Source organism: Cynocephalus volans, chromosome 15, assembly GCF_027409185.1.
Source record: "Cynocephalus volans isolate mCynVol1 chromosome 15, mCynVol1.pri, whole genome shotgun sequence".
Lineage (NCBI taxonomy): Eukaryota > Metazoa > Chordata > Mammalia > Dermoptera > Cynocephalidae > Cynocephalus > Cynocephalus volans.
In genome coordinates, this window is record NC_084474.1 from 26,401,534 (window position 1) to 26,423,218 (window position 21,685).

Consider the following 21,685-nt stretch of genomic DNA (forward strand, 5'->3'; position numbering starts at 1 on the left):
GTACACAGGATTTGGGGGAGAGTGAAAATACTCTGTGTGATACATGGGTACATGTCATTGTACACTTGTCCAAACCCATACACTGCACAATACCAAGACTGAACACTGTGTACACTATGGACTTTGGGTAATAATGATGTGTCAGTGCAGGTTCATCAATTGCAATAAATGTACCACTCTGGTGGGAGATGTGGATCACAGGGGAGGCCGTGCCTGTGCTAGCCCAAGGAGTACACAGGAGCCTCTGCACTTCTGCTCAATTTTTCTGTGAACCTACAACTGCTCTACAAAATAAAGTCTATTAAACATTTTTTAAGTTTTGTGTAATTAAATGTAAGAGAAAATAACTGTAAAAAGAAAAGTGGACATTTTCCTCCATTTTTTCCATATGAATTTATTTGTAAACTACTACACCATGCTTAAAGCCATACTTCTCCCCTAGGTTAGGGGGGTGTGGGATGGGCAAGGTATGTCTTTAGGGAGGCATCTCAAGATCACTCAGGGCATAAGTTTCTCCTCCGTGTATACTCATACTCTCCACATCTCCCTGGTTCAGTCGTGAATCACTGCTGCAGTGAGTCGCTGTTCTTCACTGGAGTATGCGGTATCCATCAAGTGGGATAAGATGGCAAACATTGATAAGCACTGCCTAAGGCATTAAAAAACAACAAAGCCTTCTTTGATACTTATTTTTAAACAATCAGAGAAGCACTAAGAAAAATAGATTTAAATTTTTTATAAGAATAACAAAGTAACAATAGTCACTATGTTCTTAATTTGTATTTCATTTAGAGATAAAATATAGTTTTAAAACTCTTCCCCATCTAAACCATTTTCGTGATACAAAATGCATTAACAAACCTCGGTAAAGAATAAGCAAAATGGTGAACTTTACATCATGGAAAAAGACATATTATAGTGCAGGATTTAAAAAAAAAAAAAAAACATAGATTTTAGGGCTGCTATTGGTTGAATTGTGTCCGCTACAAAAAGGTATGCTGAAGTCCTAATCCCCTGTACTTCGAAATGTGGCCTTTTTTGGAAATAGGGTCATTGCAGATGTATTTAGTTAAGATGAGGTCATACTGGAGTAGGGAGAGCCTTTAGTCCACCATGACTCGTGTTCTTACAGGAAAAGAAGGGAGGCACACAGAGAAGACAGCCAAGCAACAGTGAAGGCAGAGAGATTGGAGTGATGTGTCTACAAACCAGGGAATATCATGGGTTGCCAGACACCACCAGAAGCTAGAAGAAACAAGGAAGGATTCTCCCCTGCAGGTTTTAGAGAAAGCATGGCCCTGCCAACACCCTGATTTTGACTTCTAGCCTCTATAGCTGTGAGACAATGTTTCTGTTGTTTTAAGCGGCCCATTTTGTTACAGAAGCCCTAGGAGACTAATACACACCAGCTCTGCCCCTTACTAGCTGTGTGACCCTGAGAAATTCCTTTCCCTCTTTATGCCTCAATCTCTTCAAACATGAAGTGAGGATGATACTTAATAGGATTGTGGTAACGATGAAAAAAGTGAATAGAGAGAGAGCAGTTTGAAAAATGTTAGGTGTCCAGTAATTTTATATAAATGTTTATTGTACTTATTATGAATACATATGTATTCATACTATGTAGTATCACAGGTACTACATTCGATGAACAGCTGTTTCCTTTCTACAGTCATAATTTACTAATCATTATTAACTTTAAGATATGAAAGCCTTTATAAAATAATAGGCAGTTCTTAACTATCTCAGACAAGTCCATCTTCTGAGATACATTTTTTTTTTGCAAATTTTGAATCCTGAACTTATCTATGCAATAATGCCTCCAAGCCTGTGTCTTACTGCTCAGTTCTCCAGTGCAGGCACATGGAATATAAACTTCCTTGGCTATTAGACAAAGAAAGCTTTAATTATCTGATTACTACCACCACCTCCAAATCATAATCATTTTACAATTTAAATCCAGGGAAACCTGGGAATTTGTGTTTTAAACTTTTGAGTTCCTAATCCTTCAATGAAGAAATTGGGAAGTTGATGGAACTTAATTTCTATGAATATTGACCTTATTTTAATCACACAGTATTTATTAACAGCTCTATGATCATTTTTTAAAGGTAAGTACCTTTTGATACATTTCAGAAAGTGATTTCACGTTACACATAATATCAATTACTAGTACATTAACTCTACTCATATGCACCTGTGATTTCTTCCCCTAAATTTCATTCAACATACATTCACTCAGAATACATTTACTGAATTCTTTTGTATAGATAATTATATGGGAAAGAGAAGATAAAGAGATATTAGAAACTAATAATACAAGGAAAAACATGATGGGGCAAATATAGGAGCCATCAATTCCTCTTGGAGATTTAAAAAGATTTTTTACATTATTTAATATTTATTTGTAATAAACGTGTATTTATGTTTATTGTGCTTCACATTGTATAAAGTACATTTATGAAAATAGAAGCTGACATTTAGTGAACCCATACTGTGGGCCAGGATAAGCTAGACCTCGCCCCACTCTGTGTTATTTAATCCTTACAACCACCCCACGAGCTTGGTTTCCTTATCCCCAGAGTGCAGATGAAGAAACTGAGGTACAGAGTAGTTAAGATGCATCAGATGGATCCAAGCTAGGCCAATCGGAGTAGTTTCTGGGTAATGGTTAAACTGGCCCCTGTCAGGATCTCTCAGAGAATGTATGTAAAAAAGAGCCTGAGACACAAGTTGATGCTTTTTCATCAGTTGCACATGCCCTCATCTCTCACATCTGATTGGTACAAAAACAAAGATCTGCAGTTAGTGTTCTCATGTTAAAAAAGAAGAAATCATTCTTATTGACTTTGTCAAGTTGACAAGATGTCAGAGTTGATCTGGGATCATTCACAAATCAGAATTACTGAAAGAAACTTTCTCAGCAGCTGCTGAGGCACAAAACCTAACTTTGACTGAAATGACCAGATATTATTAATGAACAAATTTGAAAAATGAATTTCATATAGAACATTAACTTTCTCCCTGACACTATTGTGTGATAAAAATTTTAAATGATATAAACATGTTTTAAACTCATAGTGGTAATTACTAAAAACAACCAGTCACACCACAGCTAGGCCTTGTCAGAAGTCCACACTCAAACTTAGACAAGGGGTCTTCAAAAAGTTCATGGAAGGAATCATGTTACCTTTTAATTCAATTTTTCCAGGAACATTTTGAAGTACACATGTACTAGCCTGGTAAATTAAATTGTTTCTTCGAGATTTCAGCTTTGGTTAGTTCTCTTTGGCTAACATGAACATTATGGAGTTTTGACTGTAGTAGCAACACATAAACAAAAAGCATTCTTTATTAAATAAATCTAGAATATCTCAATGACCTGAGGAATCAATACAATGTTCCTAATATCCACATTTCTACACTGAGAAAAATATAACCTAACACTTGAGGTATTATCAGTTTATGCAAAGTACATGGCTTGAGTCTAATTTCCCCCTGTGCAAACGTCTTCATACCTGGGAATCCTTGTAAATACAAAAATAAAATATTTACCTTTTGCCAGGGGAATAAAAGACACAACAGTAGAATATACATTTTGATAGAAAAATATTATAAGATTTTAATTCTCCCAATACCAAGAATTAACATTTTATGATTATCCTTTGAAAATAGGGTATTTTGGAACGTTTCTAAAGTTTTCAAAATCAGTACAAAGCTTATTTACATTTTTTATAAATTCAACATCACTTTCACAGATGGTGAAATGATTTCCTTGTAAGGGTAGAGCAGCCAGGTTTATGGTGGATTCTGGTGGTTTAAGGTGGGCACTTCGCTAAGTCTCTATCAGGCACAGAGTCCACGGCCCATAATCTCCTCTGAGGGCTCATTGGTACAGTGACTCTTCATCACGTGCATTCTATGAAGAACCATTTCTGATGATCTGAGTTGGTGCAGCCTCCTAGGAGTGGTAGGAAACTGTGGCTAAAGTCCTTCTTCACAGACTGGACACATTTCTTGGACTATATGTGAAATAAAGAACCATCCTCCTGCAAGATGAACTTGTGATTTTCCGGGGCAGTTTCTTTCTATACATGCATGATGGGAATATCCACTCCTGCTTCCCCAGCTAGGCAGGCCTCTGGCTGGTGGGCGTTACAGAGTATTTCACTCTGTGGCATGTACTCAAAAAACTGGTTCTGGCCCATCCCGTGTCAGTAGTACAGAAGCACCTGTTATCCTGCAATTTGGTTTTTGTCAGGAGGGTTATTGGCAAAGAAGCATTCTTTCAATCCTTTGTTCTGGAGTAAGCAGGCACAGGGGTTGCAATGGTAGCATCCACACTTTGCTGCATGGAGGCTGTTGGCCAGAGATTTGTTGCCGGAGTAGAGAGCCTGCTTAGGAAAAAAGTGGCCAATGTGGGAACACGGGTTCGTTTCCAGAGTCCCACAACACTGCCAGATCCGAAAGGAGAATTCGAGGTTTCCTCTTCCCCAAACTTCCATTCCTGTATCATAAGACCTCAGAAAATTCAAAATATTTCTTACTCACAGCAAACAGCCCACCAGCCATCATTGGAGACCTGATGACATCCATGGGGGATCGCATCCGCAGTCTCTCCCTCTCAGGAACTGTGTGCCAAGTGAACACCAGCCTTCTGCCAAAACAACAAATCTGGGGTTCCCCGGCATGCCCAGGTACTCCAGGGTGTTCCCTGGGACTGATCACATCAGTCACTGGGCACATGACTGCCGACTCCTCCTCGTGGATCCTCTGCAGCAGTGGCTCCAGCCACCCCTTGTGGCACTCACAGTGACAGTCCAAGAAGGTCAGAACATCATCCTTGGCCATGGAAGCCCCCAGCAGCCAGGCTCACACCAGGCCCTCCCTCTTGCTCACATGGATCAAGGTGCAATAAATAACTAACTAATGAGTAAATCTCTTCCATCCCTTCATCCGACTCACCAGGAAACACAGAAGTTTTAAGTAGCTGGCCCGAGGCCACCAGATGGGGAGCCACCGGTAGTGGGGTCTCCAGACTCCCTGTGCAGTGCTCGGAGACACATTACAGCCTTCTCCAAATGCTGTGGATTCACAGTTGCTCCCCAGCATCCTTGGGAGAAACCCAAGCACAGGGTGACCTTCAAACACAGTTAAAAATGGATTTTCCTGATCTTAAGAGATCTGTTTAGCTTCCAAATGAGGGAATGCAAATTCCAGCAGGCCTCTCCCCATCTAAACATGCAGTCAAAACATGCTGTGGCCTCCAGGACTCTCTCCCAGCACCCAGAGCGTCGGTGCAGAATGATAACATGTAGCTGGATTAATTTAGTAGCTGCTCAAGGTCCAGTGGGCCTGGCTGCCAGCAACCAGGGTAAAGGGAACGGCACGAAAAGCCTCTGATCAAATCAAGAAAAATCTCCAAACTCCCCTCGGCACAAAGGAAGCAAGTACCAGCCACGTTGAGGGCTATATTTTCCTCTTCACCTTAGAGTTAAAAAAGTAACACACACTCATTGTAAGAAGCCAAACAGTGCAGGAGTTCATGAAAAGTCAGCCATTCCCCTGTTCTCTTTTATGCTACCCTCGTGGGAGCCAATGGGGACAATTTGACACAGGTCCCTCCCCAAGTTTCTCTATATCCCAACAAAGAACACAAAACTCTGGGGTGTAGCAGGACCCTCTCTCCCCTAGTCACCTAAACTGAGATTATCCTATACACATTACTCAGTGTTTCATGGATCTCCCTCCAGTCGAGACCATCATGATACTGATCCCTAGTCATCTAACCCAAATCATCAAAAGTTCTGGAAACCAGAAGGTTTTCTTAATTCATTTGGCAGCAAAACCTGTCCTGCCCTGAAGTTATTTAGAATCCCAGTTTGTCCCTACTGGGTGTGAACATTCACGTTTTGTTGCAGAAATATTACCTTGTGATTACTGGGTGCCACCCCAGACCCCACTTGATGTTATGTAAAATACAGCAGCAGCCATAAAGTATCTGTCTAAGGCTCTGAAAAGTTCTGAAATCTGAAACGTATCTGTCCCCAAATGTATCAGACAAGGGACTGTCAACAAGAAGTCATGGGAACAGCAGCTGCTTACTTTTAAACCACAGAGCTCTCTAGTCATTTCTAACCCTTCCATATTCCATGGTATTAGTTATTTATTTATTGCACCTTGCAGGCCCGACAGCTTAGTGGCCAAGCACTCCTTCAGGTGATCTCTATTGCTGGAGTCATCCACAAGGATGACTTCTTCTATCAGAATGTCCAGGGATGTCTCAAGCACACTGTGAAGTGTCCAAAGGAGAGTAGACCAGGCCTCATTTTAAAATGCTATGACAACAGATGTCCTGGGAAAATTATCATAATCTCATTTCTTCTCTTTGCACACAATTGTGGAGCTGGTCAGGAGATCTGAAATCCACAGGGCAAGCCATCAGGAAGGGCTGGCTGGAACTCCTGGGCATCCGCTGGAGCTGCAGTCCACAATAAATAAAAAATTTTTATTTTCCTCTTGGGGATTTTAGAAACCTAAATTTTTCTTTTAACTTTTATGTTTTTATAAAAATTCCACTGGCTTGCAAGAACTACAATAAAACATTAAAACACTGATAAGCCAAAGTAGATGAAAATTTGTTCCTGGTAAATCTAAAACATCTGTCAGAATCCTATCAAGAGCATTTGACATCAGAGTCCCAATGCAAAATCTGTTCCTTAAAGATGGGAGTTCCTGAGAGTAAAAGATGGTGGGATGGGGGTAACAGAAACAGATCTGCACTGGCATGTGCCTGTGGAACTGAAGTGGTCATGGAGGAATCTTCTGACATCTCTTCACATATCACCTGAAAGAGTTATGAGACCCAGAGAGTGGAAAAGTTTATGATTACTTTAATTCTAGTGGTGTTTGAAAACTTAACACAAAGGACACCATTTTAATACAGTCTTTTTTTGGGAATTTGGCAAAACAAACCCATAAGAGAGATATTGGATTTGTTTTCCTTGGCAGAGAGATGCAGCCTGGACTTCTTTCATCTGAAACTCTTAACCATCTTTGGAGAGAAAGCAGCTGAAATAATGGCCAACTTGTGCATTCTCCAAGGGTCCCAAAAGGAAGCTGGAACCATCCCTGAAAATATTGATGCTCAGCAGGAAGCTCCATGAGCCATTACAAAAAAAGAGAAAGAGGAAAAAGTATGTGTGTGTGCCTATATATATATATATATATACACACACACACATATATCTATATATGTATGTATATATAGATATATGTATATATATCTATATATACACACATGCATATATACGAGTTCAAAAGTTCATGGAAAAAAATAGAATTGAAAGATAACACAAATCTTTTCATATATATGAAGTACTCAGAATATATATATATTTATTCTGATGTATTGGTATATTAATAAAAAAGCCTTTAGATTGCAACATTAGTCATCTAAAAATGTCCAATATAAAGTACCATGGAGCTACAGAGAGCTGCTAAACAATAACAATTAGTTGCTTAAACTATGAATTCATAGCTAACCACAATACACCCTTTAGAAAAGCAAACAATGGGCTGAGCCCGTGGTGCACTCGGGAGAGTGCGGCGCTGGGAGCGCGGCGACGCTCCCGCCGCGGGTTCGGATCCTATATAGGAATGGCTGGTGCACTCACTGGCTGAGTGCCGGTCACGAAAAAGACAAAAAAAAAAAAAGAAAAGCAAACAATGCTTTTACAGTGCCTAAATATTACACAGGCAAAACTGAGTAATGAATTAAGGCAATCATATAGATAATTTATTTATTTATTTATTTTTTAGCATATTCGTTCTTACAAATCATAGTTATTATTTTTGCCCCTTATCCAATCTCTCCCCTTCCCCCTCTCCCCTCCCTCACCCCTCCAATAACCATAGATTTGTTCTCTCCATCTGATAGACTGTTTCTCTGTTGGTTCATTGCCTGGATAATCTGTCCAGTGCTGAGACAGGGGTGGTCAAGTCCTCCCCTATTATTGTAAATCAGATGCGTCTTCTATTACTCTGGAGTGTGCTTTGCGGAGACAGAGGACCTCTATCTATCTGTCTATCTATCTATCTATCTATCTATCTATCTATCTATCTATCTATCTATCTATCTATTTATTTATTTATTTTGGTCTCCACTGGTGCCTCTCCTTGTATGTATGCAGTTGAGAGTCTAGCACACCATCTGCATGGTGACTATGACTGCAGTTATAGAGACTAGCCACTTTTGAGGCAGCCATGGCACTTGCAGTGGCTATGGTGGACTACCTGCATGGAAATGGTGTTTTTGGTGTGCCCTTTACCTGGATGCAGCTGCATTTGGCTTCCCCTGGCTCCATACCTCAGGACCCCAGTGGAGCCTCAGGGCAGTGGCGGCAGCATGCCTAGTTGAGGCTGGGTTTGGCTTCCCCCAGCTCCATGCCTCATTCTAAGATGCTGTTGTGGAGCAGTTGGGGGAGAGAAGGAGTGGGGAAGGGGAAGGGAAATAGGATGGGAAGAAGGGGAAAGGAAGTGGGCATGATCGAGGCCTGTGGGCCCCCCCACCTCATTATGGCAGGGGAGATAAGGGGGCTTCCAGCCGCAACTGTGTCATTGCTGGGCTGGATGCAGATGCCAGGAAGGTGTGGCTGAAGCCCTTGTCCCCCCACCACCCCAGCTCAGGACCCCGGGGCACTTCCCATGGCTGCTCAGTTTTTGTCTGGGCTGGTTGTGGATGTCGGTGGGGTGGGGGGCATGGCTGAGTCCCTTGGCCCTCCCCTATCCCTGGCTTGGGAGCTCAAGGGGCTTCTGGTCCTTCTAGGTTTTATAGGTGTTCTTTGATGATGTTACACCTTTACTAGTTAATATCAAACTTTGTCTCTGATCTGTGGGTATTTTGCTTTTTTCTTTCACTTCTGTGTTGGATTGTTCACTGTTCCCACCACTTAATCTCTGCACTGGAACTAATTTGTTGTCCTTTGCTTACTTCTAAAATGGGAGAATTTCCTGTGGAGGCCAGCACTGGAGCCCTGTGGTTGAGCTAAATTGCTTCATTACTGCTTATTCCCTGTGGAAGGCTTTTTTTGCAGCTCAGGTTTTAATAGTTGACCTTGTAGATACTTCCGGGTCTCATGAGATCCAGTATACCTGGGTTGTATGGAAACTCTGGTCTGTACATAGTCTTTTCAACAAACTGCTCCCCTGCAGTTCTGTATTCCTGGACAGTCTACATAGAGTAGGCCTGTGCTGTTTAGAGGACAAATCAGCTGTCCATGCTGTTCTCCAATGTTCCCCCAGTGACCCATCTCCCCCACCACCCACACTCCAAACACTTCCCATGGGATGAGCTGTGCACGGGTCCCTTGTGATGACTCACTGGCCTCTGAGTGGCTCCTTTTTTCAGTTGCCTGTGGCTACTCACTCCTATGTGGCTCCACAGGAACCCTGTTAGTGGTCTTTCTGGCCTGGGGACCACCAACACCCTCTTCTCCCCTGCTACTTCCAAACAACTTCATACGAAGGGCACACCTGTGGCTTTTGTCAGTTCTTGCTCCATGCACTCACCAGGTACAGTCTGGAAGTGGCCAGGGCTCAAAATGGTGGGAGTGGTCCTTTCTTCCTCTCATCGTGGCTTCTCCTGCCTTCATGAACTCCATAGGTCTCTCCTCCTCTTCCCCTGAGATCTAGCGGCCCAAGCTTGGCTGTCGTTGCTTTTTAATAGTTGTAAATTGGTTGATTTTGTGGAAGACAGAGACACTGGGGACTGTCTATTCCACCATCTTGATTAGAAGCCCAGATAATTAATTAAAAAAAAAAAAAACCTAGCTAAGGAATCCTGTAATCTGAAAATCCCACTTTGTCTACCTAGATTTATCTATACATATTGATTTTGTGTTCAATTTCCAATCTCATTTTGATTTAGGGTCAGATAGGAGAATTTAAAGAAACCAAGTACTAAGTACACATTTCAGAGAGCTGAGTGCTACAGGCCATGTGGCCTGGAGATGAAAACCTAAGAACCCAGGCTCTGGTATCAAACCCAACCAAGCTCTGCTATTTACCTGATCCTCTCTGAACCTCAGTTGTCTGGTCTGTAAATGTAGTAAACACCTACCTCTTAGAGTGCTGCTGAGAAGTCAAGCACGTGGCACAGTATTTAACAAATGAGAACCATTACTATCACTGTATGCTCAAGTAATTTTTTTCAACTTCTTGATTTAAGCACTGCTCATTTAGAGTTGGAATTGATTTCATTTTCTTTTTTCTTTCTTTTCTTTTTTTTTTTTTTTTTTTTTTTGTCTGAACTACCTTAAGTGGCAAATAAAAGAACTTGTTTCAACTACATTTTTAACAGCTACCTAAAAACCCTGAAAAGGCCTCTCAATTTTAGGCTTGAGAACTGGCATGAAGGACATTTTTAAATGATGGAAATTATATGAAAAGCTATCCCCTCATGCAGTCTCCCAGGCTTTTGCAGACACTAATGCTACTGGGAAGGAACACAAGCTAGCACCTGGACTTTTTGCATTTCAATCCAGCCACCCTCTACCACTAGCCATCACAAAGGCTGGGAAGAAATGTGTAAGGTCACAGTAAGATATACATGAGTGCCTCTTGGATACAGTTTTTCCTCTGGATGGAACATTAAACGTTGGAGTTTAGTATTCTACTCATTGGAGACGTAAGAATGCTTTCACAGGTGAAGATTTTAAATAACCTTCCATACAGACTTTTGATGAGAAAGCTAGGCAGATCTCTTTGGGGGCTGGTTTGAATGAAGTCCTCTGAAAAAGATACAATAAAGACTGGCTTACTATTTATTTTCCCTTTCAAACTTGTTACCCCAGCAGTGTTATTCCATATGTTTCTCAGGAGTATTGTGTTGCCTTAGACCCCACCCAAATGCCCTCCCCCAAGGCCTTTACAGTGGAGGTCTGGGTGTACTTGACCATCCACTCCTCCATGGTGCTTTTTGACATAAAAGAATGGTGAAACAGAAACCAGCAGAGAAGACTAGAAAAATGCAGCAAACTTGGTGACCATTGTGAATACTGACTCATGACATACTCACACCAATCTTTCAATAAGTATCAGTTGCCTTTAAAATTGCATATAACCAAGGCATTGTGCTAAGTTATGGGGCTATAATGGTGAGCAAAACACTGTCCAGCAGACTCAGCTCATGCACCAAAAGTGCAATGAACCAAACCTATCTCTGCAAGACTCTTAGGTGCAATTAGTCCAATATAATTAATTAATAACGCAATTCTTCATGATGATCATGAATCTAGGGGAAATGGGAAAAAATGACAACCACCTCCATGAAAGTCAGACCAAATTATTCAGTGTATTCATATTTCAATGGAAAAATATATTTAAAGTCAAACAATTTATGATTACCATGGATTCTGATCTGTGTAATTAGACAGTCCTAGCTTTGGTCAAGAATAGCACAATTTTCCATTTCACTATGAAGAAAAGGAATTTTTGCACAACATTTATCAAGAGTCTTTTTAAAATATTTTTTTATATTCTTACCTCAAAAACCTCTCAGTAAACAAAACAAATAAAAAGCAGAATTAGCGATTTCACTGGCTTTCTTCCCAGACTAAGTACTCACAGCAAAATGAGATTTTTATATTGCTGAACATCTGCATTTCATTCACATCTTCTCCCAAGTAGAGAATTTGAGACAGGATAAAGGACCAGCTCTTCTTCTGCAGAACAAGGATGTCCTGGCTTGAATGGGCCAAATGTCCTAGAGAGTCCACCACTGAAAGAAAAACCCTAAACCACACTTCACAGTTGTAAATGATGCTGTATGTTTCCTGCTACCCAGCAGATTTTCCTGGGTAACTGCTTAAATTCTTTAGATTTGGTAATAAACAGTTGCCATTTCGACTATTTCCTTTTGTAGACCCACAAACTACAGAATAACTGAATAGCTCCTTTCCTTTGATGGCCTCGCCCAAGGGCTGTTTTAGCACCCCATAAATCCTGTAATTGTACAGGATCATTCGGCAGTGTGTGGATTTTTCTGCTAAATCACAGTGAGAAGAAGATCAGGAAGAAACCTGAAAAATAAAGCATTATAGTGGCATTAGAAGATTTATAGTGCGAGTGAATAGCCCTGGCAAAACCCCAACAAGGCCTTTATTACTAAGAAGGCATGGCTAAGCATTAAGTATCTCTTGTCCTAGCTGAGAGCAGAGCGTAGACTTACATCCAGTTCTTTTGCCCCTGCACATTTCTAATGTCAGTGAGGATGGGTTGAAATTCCAAAGTAGGGCTTAACTGTCAAGAGTATCTACTGAGTAAGTTTACACCTTATAGATGTCCTGTAAATGGTCTTATTACGTAGTAGTGGGGAAAAACTGGCATGGGAAACAGAGAACACTTAAACATTTGTACATGTGTTGTTTTTTGTTTAGTGTATGTGTGTTATCTCCAGAGGGTCTCTATCAAATAAATGTGTAAAAGCATTGTAGGATTCTGCCAATTTTTTATAAACTGCATTTTCATGTCTCAGCAAGAAGTCAGTATGAGATTGGGAAGGTTGGGGTTTACCAGACTGTGCCATGGTGGGTGTTGGAGAGAGGCCAATAGTGGGTTGGAAATCCAAATTGTACCCCATTTAGTAAAATCTGTGCTATTCCCTGGATAAGAAACTTTAGCTGCTCTGTGTAAAAATGCTTCGAGAACAGGGAAGTGTGAAAAGATGTATAAGGCATTTTCCATAATGGTATCAAATTTAAATGTTTTCTAGCAAGTTGAAACCAGTAGAAAGCTTCAGTAATTAACAGATTAAGATCTATCGACAGACTCTTCACATGAGAAATTAAAAAGAAAATTACAGGTCTCTTAAGAAGCTAAGGCTTCTCAGAAAGCAATGGCAAGGAATAACTGCACACCTTAATGGAAATTTTTTTTTGCAAAATTACCAGTACTAAATTATATGGAATGTGTCATTCTTTTGAATGCTCTGAGACTGGGATCCTATAAAATAGAAGTTTCAGGTTTTTAAGAGTTACGGCTAGTACCAAAAGAAATGTATTGGAAATAACTGATAATAAATGTTGACTGTATTGAAATTTACCCAAGGCTTGGTGCAGAGTGCGACCTCCTCTCCATCTACATTCTCTTGCCAGGTGATCTCAGAAACGCTCAGGCCTTCTAGTATGAATGTGTTAGTGAATCCCAAATTCAGTATCTCACCTCTGAGCTCTTACCTGAGCTCCAAACTCATGTGCTCAATTGCCAATCTGACATCTCTAATATCTAATGTCTAAGTTATCACACATGTCAAAGTTAACTTGTCCAAAACAGAACTTTTGATTTTCAACTTTGCTACACACATGTGCATGTGCATGCACACAAAAATTAAAATAAACAGAACTGCTTCTGTCTTGCTCTTCTTCACCTCATTAAATAGGATCACCTTCTTCTCAGTTGCCCAGGCCAAATCTAAGAATCTCCCATAATTATTCTCTTTCTCTCACCTTCCATATATAATTCTTCACCAAGATCTGTTGGCCCTGCCTCTAAATGTACACCAAATACTTCCACTTTTCTTCCTTTCCACTGCTGCTGCCCTGTCCCAAAGCACCATTATCTCTCTTTGGCTCCTTAGAAGCTCTTCTGCTTCTATTCTTGTACTCAGTCCAAGAAAAAGATAGAAACAATATTCCAAAAGTAATAAGGAGTCAATTGGAAGTGCTTGAACAGAAGGATAAAAATTAAGCAGTCAGCAAAGTGAATTAGCAGAACAAGAGGATCCCACTATGATCCTGGACAACTGAAAAGGCACAAGGAGAAGATGAGGAGTTGGTATTATGATCATTAAGAAAGCAGAACAACTTCACTAAAATAAGGGAAGTCAACCAAACTAAGACAGTCACAGACATTAAAACATCACCCTAACTCCAGTTTAATCTGTCACACAGTTATTGACTAGTTAGAGAAAATAATCAGTTGGAAGGCACTGCACACCCCATTTGAACACCGTGACAAAGGAATTGACATCTATGCACTCATTGGTTTATTCAGTTTAATTGTCAGTCAGCAAACATACATTGCACAAGGACGGCACCCAGGCACCGTGGTCTACCCTAGTGGTACTGAGGCAAAAATGGTACAGGACACTCTAGGAGCTCATAGCCTGGAAGACAGAAATGCAAGGAAGTAAACAATTCCACATGACAGGTGCCATGAGAGTGGTGGGAATGAGTCAGAAGTAGGAGCATCCGAGAAAACTTCACTGAGGAGTGATGCTTGACTCAGGTGCGAAGGTTGAAAGGGGTTTATTTAGGTCAACAGGAGGAGAGGATCATTAGAAAAGAGGGATCAATATGTGAAAGGGTTAAAATCAGTGTCTTGCAGAATTGGTGATGGCAAAGTGGTCGAAAGAGAAGAGATTTTTACAATTCTTTTTTTAGTGATAAGGGTACGTTCTGCTTTGAATTTCAGGGAAAACCAATGTATCATTTGGAGTGCTCTGAAACTTTATGTCTCCCAGCTCAGAAGTATTACACTTGAATTACTCCATTGCCAATCACATATTCCATTTGGATTGTACCTACCATTTGCAAGGCACAGAGCAAGGCACCATGGGGGACAAAGACAGAAGACAGCCCCTGTACTCGATCAAGTCACAACTTAAATAAGCCATCCCTAAGAGCAATACAAATTAGAAAGAAATCACCCTTTTCTATCAGAAGTAAAAATATCACAAAGTTTTAAAAGAAACTAGTTACTTTGTTAATTAGAAATGTATAACATGGCAAATTAGTAGGAAAAAACTGATCAAGATACAAAATCAAGATACAAAAATCAGTAGAATTTTTATACACTAACAACAAACTATCTGAAAAAAGGAATCAAGAAAACAATTCCATTTACAATAGCTATGAAATAATAAAATGCCTAGGAATAAATTCAGCCAAGAAGGTAAAAGACCTTGAAACAAAAAATTATAAAACTCGGTTGTGAGAAATTGAAGAAGATACAAATAAATGAAAAGGTATCTCATGTTCATAGATTGGAAAAATTAATATTGTTAAAATTTCCATATTACCAAAAGAGATCTACAAATTTAATGCATTCCCTATCAAAATAACAATGACATTTTTTATAGAAATAGAAAAAACAGTCCTAAAATTTGTATAACACTGCAAAAGACCTCCACATAGCCAAAGCAATCTTGAACAAAAATAACAAAGCTGGAGGCATCACACTCCCTGACTTCAAAATATACTATAACGCTATAATAATCAGAACAGCATGGTACTTGCATAAAATCAGACAAATAGGCCAACGGAACAGAATAGAGAGCCCACAGATAAATCCACACATTTACATCCAACTAATATTTAGCAAAGGTGCCAAGAAAACACATAGGGGAAAGGACAGCCTCTTTAATAAATGGTGTTGGGAAAACTGGATATCAATGGGCAGAAGAATGAAATTAGACACTTATCTCTCATCATATACAAAATCAACTCAAAATGGATTAAAGACTTACATATAAGACCCAAAGCTGTAAAAGGACTAGAATAAAACATAGGACAGACACTTCACAACATGAAAAAGAGCAGGGATTTTTTGGATAAGATCTCAAAAGCACAGGCAACAAGCGCAAAATAGGACAGATTGGATTACATCAAATGAAAAAGGTTCCACACAGCAAAAGAATCAGCAAAGTGAAAAAACTGAACTACATATGGGAGAAAATATTTGCAAACTATACATCCAACAAGGGGCTACTATCCAAAATATATCATGAACTCAAACAACTCAGTAGCAAGAAAACAAATACCCAATTTAAAAATCGGCAAATGATTTGAGCAGACACTTCTCATAGGAAGACATACAAATAGCTAACAGGTATATGAAAAAAAATGCTCAACATCACTAATCATCAGGAAAATACAAATCAAAACCACAATGACATATCACCTCACACCTGTTATTATGGCTATTATCAGAATGACAAAATTTAAGTGTTGGCAAGGATATGAGAAAAGAGAATGCTTACACAAAATATTAAAAATTGAACTACCATATGGTCCAGCAATCTCACTACTGGGTATTTATCTAAAGGATCTCAAATTATTATGTTGAAAAGACATCTGCACTCCAATGTTTATTGCAGCACTATTCACAATAGCCAAGACCTGGAATCAGCCTAACTGCTCATCAATGGATGAGTGGATAAAAAGAATGTGGTATATATACACAATAGACTTTTTCAGCCATAAAAAAGGGAGAAAATCCTGTCAGTTGCAACAACATGGATGAACCTGGAGAACATTATGTTAAGTTAAATAAGTCAGACACAAAAAGACAAACACCACATAATCTTACTCATATGTGGAATCTAAAATACATATTCTCATAGAAAAAGAGAATAGAACAGTGGTCACAAAGGCTTATGGTGTTTAGGGGCAATGTGGGATGGGGATATGTTGGTCAAAGGATATACAATCACTGTTAGATAGGAGGAACAAAAAATTGTTCAAAATAGGTAAACATATAGAAACAGAAATTAGACAAGTGATTGCGTGGAGCCAGGGCCTTGGGTGGGAGAGGATAGGGACAGGGGAAAGAAATGGGAAATGACTGCTAATCGTTATGGAGTTTCATTATTGGATAATGAAAATGTTTTGAAATTGATTTGCTGATGATTGCACAGCTCTGTGAACATAATAAAACCACTGGATTGTACATTTTCAAATGGGTGAATTGTACATGTGAACTAAATCTCAATTAAGTAGGTAAAAAATTTTTTTAAATAAAATCCAGGTAATACTCTTCACTCATAGTATTAGTTGGTCTTTCTGTGACTCTTGGCAACATTAGACAATATCTCATTTTTAGAATATTCTTCCCCCCTCACTTTTGAGATACCACTAATTTGTTTACTTCTTCCTGTTTTTAAGATAGTGTTTTCTTTTTCCCTTAAAGGTTGGGGTTCCCCAAATTTTTTTCTGTAACTCTCATCTCCTCTTCTTCCCATGTAATCTTGCCCTTACACATGGATTTAAATAACATCTCTATATTTCTGGTTCCCAGATTCATAGCTCTGGCTTAGTTTTCTCTCTTCCATTCTGTGTTTATATGTACTTTTTACTGGACATCTCTAGTTAGATGTTCCCCAAGCATCTCAACTCATTATGTTCAAAACTGAACTCAACTTTTCCTCCAAATGTGTTTCTCTTCATATATTCCCTAGATCAATGAATGGCACCACCATTTCCAATTGATTACTTGTGTTCAGGGATCCCCAAGACCATTCTCAAGATCAGTGATTCTCTCTAGAAGGACTTAAAGAACTCAGAAAAGCTGTTGTACTCACTGTTACAGTTTACTGTAGTGAGAAAATATACAGATTAAAATCAGCAAAGGAAAAAGACACATAGGGCAGAAACCAGGAGAGACCAGGCACAAGATTCCAGTTGTCCTGTCCTGGTGGATTTTTACAGACAGTGCTTAATTCTCCTAGTGAAAATGTGTGACAACACACACAATTATTACCAATCAGGGAGGCTCCCTGAGCCTTGCTGTCCAGGGTTTTTACTAGGAGTTGGTCACAGAATTATGACTAACTGCCCACATGGCTGACATTAGTTATTTAGTGTCCAGTCCCTCCAGCTGCAACTACATTGAACTGTATAAATAGCTTAGAGATGTTATTTAGTGCTGATACTGCATTACCTAAGGCCCCACTAAATCACATTGTTGGGATAGACTGCCTGGCACCATCCAAGGCCTCAGATAAACAAAGACACTTTGAACAGGTGAGATATTTCAAGGGCTTAGGAGTTATTTCCCAGAAGATGGGCAAGGGCCAAATTTTTCTTTGGAATATGCAAGGTTTCACCAATTCAACTCTGCTAAATTAACCCCTTACTGCGCATGACTCAAGCCCAAAATGTACTGGTTATAATTATCGCTTCACTGTCACTCAGCACCCACTCCCAATTGGTCTATAAATCCTGTTTGTTCTATCCTTATATTTCTGTATATTCAAACATTTATTCTTATCCACAGCTCTTCTTTCCCCAGCCCCTAACTAATCTGTTACTGAGACAGTCATTTTCTGCACGTAGGTAACCCAACTTAATTAACCTTTTTTTTTCTTTCCCACTACAACTGCCTTAGTTTCAACCTCCATCATGTCTTACAGTGCCTCTGCTCTGCATTCCACCAATCATCCTCCAAACTGCTTTCAAAATGATTCTTATAAGTTAGAAATTTGGCCATATCATTCTGCTACTCAAAGTCTATGAAGTATTAATAGCTGTGTTTTGTTCACTTTCCTTAGATTAGCCCTGAATAACATGGCTGCCAACTACCTCTCCAGCCTCATGGTTTGTCATGTTCCAGACTAACCAAAATGCTTCTTTGTCTCCATGCCTTTGAATATTCTGTTCCTTCTACCTGAATGTCCTTTTGCTCCTACAATCCACCCAACATCCAGCCAACAATTATTCAGGCTAAATTCCACTTATCTCTACGAGTCAACTCAGGTGACAGTTCCTTTAGAATGTCTTATCTGCCTTCATAGTTGAATCGTGTTTCCCTTCTCTGTACTTTGGAAACATACAGTGCTTGTCTCAGTCATTACACATCTTACCTTATTCCACTCATCTACATACTTCACCTCCCCTGCTGGACCACCAGACCCTCACTGGCAATGACTGTGTGTTTCATGTTGCTATCCCTGAAACCCAATGGATAGTAGTCACAGTGCATGAAGAGGATGTATTTCTGAAGACTTGGCATAACTCAAAACTGGCACAATAATAAAACTAATCTTAACAAAGGATGGCAGGTATTTTTGTTTCTAGTTAAAGTGGAACCACAACATAGCAATAGCATAAACATATTTTACCAACCCCTTCACTTGCCATCTTTGTAAATATTTTTAATATTTAATATTTTGATGAATTTTTAACTTAGGAGAGTTTCTATAATTTCAATTATGCATAAAGAGAAACTTTAATATGTATATTGCATTATTTCAAATTCATATCATTTAAATTCACAACAAATGTAATGCCCATGTCTAGCACCTTATTTATAGTACTTAATGCAGATTTTCTTTCTAACCAATCTTCCCCATGCCTGTCCTTGTATCTTGTTTACTTTTTTCATCATTTTTATGTTCATTACCATAGTCATCACCGGTATGATCTCCTGGGATCTCAGGAAAGCAGAAGCTGTACCTTTTCTCTCCTCTCTTCCAAGTTATTGCAATTTTTCCAAAAACTCTGAGTGCAGAAGTACAAGCAAAAACACTCTATATTTTACATTTTTAAAAAAACAGTATACTTGTCTCTCACTTATTCTTCATGGTATGGTTTGGAATAATCATCATGTTTTTAAATTCCATAATGAGCCTGGTATATCTGATACCAGATACAAAATGAAATATAATCTCAGTCAGTGAGGTCACATTGTTAAGTAATTTAATCCAGATAAAGCCATATCTAAAAAGTAGGTTTAAAGAGCTTTCAGATTCCTACAATTATTTGCATTAGTTTTACTAGTTGTAGGGTCTACAGTTATTATAATGTGTTGTAGTGATGCTGATAACTTTAAAAATAATAATAAACCTTTATCATCAAGAACCTAAAAATGTATAGATTTCTTTAGCCTAGCCATAAAAAATTTTATTTGCAATATTGCCTCTTAAAAAACGAAGGATTCTGTTTTAGCTTTATTGGCTGTCTGGCAGAGCACCAGTATAAAAATTGAAACAAAGAGGAAAAGGTTTTTCTGTGTTTATTTTATTTTATTTTTTTACTTTTTTAGCATATAGATTACTATTAATTACCATGTAATGAGCTGAAAATTCCTTCCAAGGAACTGTGGTTTGTGGATCCTTTAATGAGTATTTTCTTCCCACAGGGTGAAATAAAATTTTTAAAGTGTTAGGGATTTGCACTTGGAAAACATCTCTAAGCTATTTATACAAGCAAGTCAATAAGAAAAGCACATTTTCCATTTATAGCCTTTGCAGTGCATTTATGGACCTGACGTTCCTGGCGATACATTGCTGCTCGTGGTAGCTCTGAGTGTGGCGGCGGCCGGACGTCAGTGCAGCAGGATGAGACCAGCATTCTCTACCGTCCAGACCCAAGCCTCTTAGCCCAGCCTGGGGCTGGCAGTTGCCTAATCTATGTTAACAGTTCTCAGTTCCCATTTAACTTTCCAAAGTGGGAGAAACCACAGAAGTGCACTTCTTGCTCTCACCTCCAAAAGGGATTGGGTCTATGACAGGCACCCCAACCAATGAGGCACACTAGTGACAAGAGGACACCAATGATTTAGTTTTTGGTCTTGTCCCAGTTGAAATGATTTTGGACAGTTTGCCACCACTTCCTTCTCTAAGAATACTTTCGAGGAGGAGGAATCTAAACATAAATAGGCACAATCAAAACAGGGCTGCTGCAGAGGACATGAAAAAGCACCACGACCAGTTCTCTTGCTATGAGAAGTGTGACTGGTGAAGGGCCCCAGGTCCTGTGCTCTGAATCCATCATCATGATCACTGCTCCCCACTAAAGACCAGGACACATGACAGGCCCATGCCTGCAAAGGACACCAGAAAAGACCCGAGCCTGAGAGATGCAGGGCTCCTCAGATGGGCAGCTTGGGCTTGAGGACTCCCATCGGCCTAGCCAAACCCTTCCTGGAACTGCACTGCAGACCGAGACTCTGCCTGTCTACCTTTCTTTCTTCCCTCTCTCCTTTCCAGGACTCTCTGCACCATCTCTGGCTCCCTGCCCTCTTCTCTTCACAGATTTTTCCTTCCAGTAAGTCTCTTTCATGTCTAATCCTGTCTTGATGTCTGTTTTTGTGATAACTCAGATGGATGCAGCTATTGTACCAGGGAGGATTATGCTACCTGGAATATATTAGAAAACCCAAAAGAACATTGTCTTATTAATCATTGAGTTCCATTTATTTCTCAAATTCAGAACTAGAAAGTCCAATACTGGTGTAACTGAGAAGTCTTCTATCTTTTTGCTCCTCCATCCTGATACAGCTTTCATCCTCAAGGTCACCTCATGGTACAAAATGGCTGCAACTGCTCCAATCATTCCATCTGCTCCAACCACAAGAAAGAGTAATGGCAGAGGATCAAATGGTGCTCCTCCTAATCAAACTCCCTTTAAGAGCCTTCTTAAAAGTTCTACACAACTCCCCCTGTTGTTTTCTTGGCTAGACATAATCACATGGGCATACCTTGCTGCAAGGGGGCTACATTTTAAATGTAGCATTTAAAATGAAATGTAGCATTTCATTTCATAAAATGAAAGTAGCATTTTAGCTGGGAACATTGACATCTGGAATAGCATTCCTGTTTTACTACTAAAGAAAAATTAAAGTATGGCTATTAGGTAACAACTCTCAGTCTCCTCCTTACTGCTTTCCTTCTCCATTTCTTGTAGACATCAAGAAACAGGATGATGTCTGGCTCTCTGAGAGACAGTGTCCTGACTACGGCCACATTCACCTTTGCCAGGGAAGCATGAGCATGACCTTGTGATCCCTTCTATAGCTTTTCAAAGCCCTGGTCTCAGGATTTCAGGGTGTAAATGAGCATCTTTAATTATCCATACTACACAGACACAGTATAAATTCTATGTCTTCAAAATTACAGTGTACTGGT

The 21,685-nt window shown here is 39.6% G+C and overlaps 1 pseudogene; it reads right to left on the bottom strand.

Moving 5' to 3' along the window:
- Positions 1-3,908: 3,908 nt before the first annotated feature.
- Positions 3,909-21,685, bottom strand: part of LOC134363649 (polypeptide N-acetylgalactosaminyltransferase 12-like) — a 122,695-nt pseudogene continuing 104,918 nt past the window's right edge.